Here is a 2,903-nt window from a genome sequence, read left to right as displayed (position 1 = left end):
TAACAGTAGTTTAATTTCCTAATATTTGGGAGAGTTTTCCAGATATTACCTTTCTGTTACTAATTTCCAGGTTAACGCCATTATGGTCATATAACATACTTTGTATGATTTGAGTTCTTTTATATTTGCTTAAGTTATGGCCCAGAATGTGGCCTGTCTTGGTGACTGTTATGAGCGCTGGTAACGAATGTAGGTTACTACAGTTGTCTTCAGTGTTCTTCAAGTTTCTGTTAGGTTAAGTGGGTTGATAGTATTGTTTAGGTCTCCATCTACTTGTTCTGTTGATTACTGAGAGAGAAGTGTTGAAGTCTCCATTTGTAATTGCAGATTTGGCTATTTCTTCTTTGAATTATATCAATTTTTGCTTCATATGTTTTGGAAGTTGATTAGGTACATGTACTTTTAGGATTGTTGTATTTTCTTTGTGAATTGACCTGTTTATCATAATATTATGGCCCTTTTTATTCCTAAGTTTCCTTTCTCCAAGGAAAATATAGACACTCCAGTTTTTTTTGTTGTTTTTGTTTGTTTTGTTTTTTTTTTGAGACAGAGTCTGGTTCTCTGGCTCTCTGTCACCCAGACTGGAGTGCAGTGGCGTGATCTCGGCTCACTGTAGCCTCCGCCTCCCCAGTTCAAGCGATTCTCCTGCCTAAGCCTCCAGGGGAACTGGGATTACAGGCGCGCGCCACCACGCCTGGCTAATTTTTGTGTTTTTTAGTAGAGATAGGGTTTCACCATGTTGGCCTGGCTGATCTCGAACTTCTGACCTTAAGTGATCTGCCTGCCTCAGCCTCCCAAGGTGCTGGGATTACAGGCGTGAGCCACCACACCTGGCTTATCTATCCTTTTACTCTATTTTTATAATTATGTTTTAAGTGGATTTCTTGTCATAGCATATAATTGGATTTATTTTTAAAAATCAAATCTAACAAAATGTATACTTTTTGGTATGTTAACATTTAATCTAATTATTGGTATAGTTCTATAAATGTTTAAATTTGTTTTTATTTGCTTTCTTTTTGTTTATTTGCTTTTAACAAATTTATTTATACACCTCATGTTTTTTTGGTACCTCTATTCCCCATTTTTCCCATTGTTTGGATTAAATGAATATTTTTAGTGTTCCATTTGAATTTATCTATTGATTTTTTACTACATTTGCAGTAGCCTAATGGTCTCTTCAGGAATTAAAAAATGCATACATAACTCTTCTCAGTGTACTTAGAATTAGTATTTGACCATTTCTACCATTTTTACTAAATTATAACAAAAATTATAATTATAACCAAAATTATAATATTATCTGAAGGAATTTCAACATATATAGATGTAATACATTAAATAGGTGGGGCAAGAGGATAGTTGTTTAATATATTACATCTATGTATGTTGAAGTTCCTTCAGACAATGTTATGATTTTTGCTTTAAACTGACATACATCTTTTAAATTATTTGAGAGGAGAAAAATAGCGGATTACCTTTACCCCCAAATTTACTATTTCTGTTGCTTCTCCTTTGTTCACTTCCCTTTGGCATCATTTCTGTTTAGCCTAAAGAACTTCCATTTGCATTTCTTTTAGAGCAAGTTTCTTCACAATGAATTCTACTAGTTTTTCTTCATCTGAAAATGTCTTTGTAACACCTTTATTCCTGAAAAATATATTCTCTAGATATAGTCTTTTATTTTTCAGCACTTTGAATATATATTTCACTTTATTCTGATCTCCATAGTTTCTTATGAGAAATATATAAGAAAAAAACTCTCTTCATCAGAATAATATATATTTGGAACAAAAGAAGTGAGGAAAAGAGTCTCCTAAATCCAGAGAGAGAGAGAGAATGTTTGAGAGCTGGTGGAATATTACAGAGAAGAGAACACATGAGAAGTACACGATCATTTAAATCATTTTTCTCTTATATGTAGTATGTTGCTTTCCTCTGGCTATTTTCAAGATTTTTTCCTTTATATTTGGATTTAATCAGTTTTATGATTATGTGTCTGGGTATGTATGGGTTTTGTGTTGGTTTTTAGTTTACATTGTTTGAGAGTCACTGAGAATCTTGATTTTGTTAGGTTTATTTTTTAAATCAAATTTGGGAAGTTTTCAATTACCGTTTCTTTAAATATTTTTTTTTTCCTGCAGTAATGTCTTTCTTTTCTCATTCTGGGATGCCAATTACGTGAGTCTTAAACCTTTTGATATTGTCTCACAGTTCACTGAGACTATGTTCATTTAAAAAAAAAATCTATCTTTAAATTGTATATTTCTCCTGTTTTATCTTCAAGTTTATTGACTTTTTTTCTTTTGTCATTTTCGTTCTGGTATTAGGCCCATCAAATAAAGGTTTTATTTCAAATATTATATATTTCAGCTCTAAAATTTTCATTTGGTTCTATTTTTTGGTTTCTATTTCTTAGACCCAGAATTAGATGAGTTTTATACCCAGAATTAGACGAGTCCCCTTCTCCAGTGTTCTCTTCTTGGAAATCCTCCAACCCCAAACATTTTCTCTGTCTCTCTCTCTCTGAATTTAAGAGACTTTTCCTCACTTCTTTTGCTCCAAATGTATTATCTTTTTTCTCAGGGTTTTAGCACCCCCCTGCCCCCCGCCCACACCAGGTTTTCAGTTCTGTGAGACTGGGGCTGCTTTAGAGGCAAACTGGTGAGAAAGAGGGATTTTTTAACAAGGAAATTCTTCCACATTATTTGAGCAATAAAGTCCCATTTTTCAATTATTCTGTGCAGAGATAAGTCCCTTCTTAGGATTTTAGGTGCCTCTGTCATCAGTGTCATAGCCATAAAACTCTGTAAGTGGCTAGTCCTATGGGCAGGGCTGGGAGAGAAATGAGAAGAAAGGAAAGGGAAGGAAAGGAAAGGAGAGGAGAAGAGGAGAGGGGCGGG

This window comes from Mandrillus leucophaeus, unplaced genomic scaffold (assembly GCF_000951045.1).
Source record: "Mandrillus leucophaeus isolate KB7577 unplaced genomic scaffold, Mleu.le_1.0 Scaffold117, whole genome shotgun sequence".
Classification (NCBI taxonomy): domain Eukaryota; kingdom Metazoa; phylum Chordata; class Mammalia; order Primates; family Cercopithecidae; genus Mandrillus; species Mandrillus leucophaeus.
Note: the sequence above shows the minus strand (reverse complement) of the source record.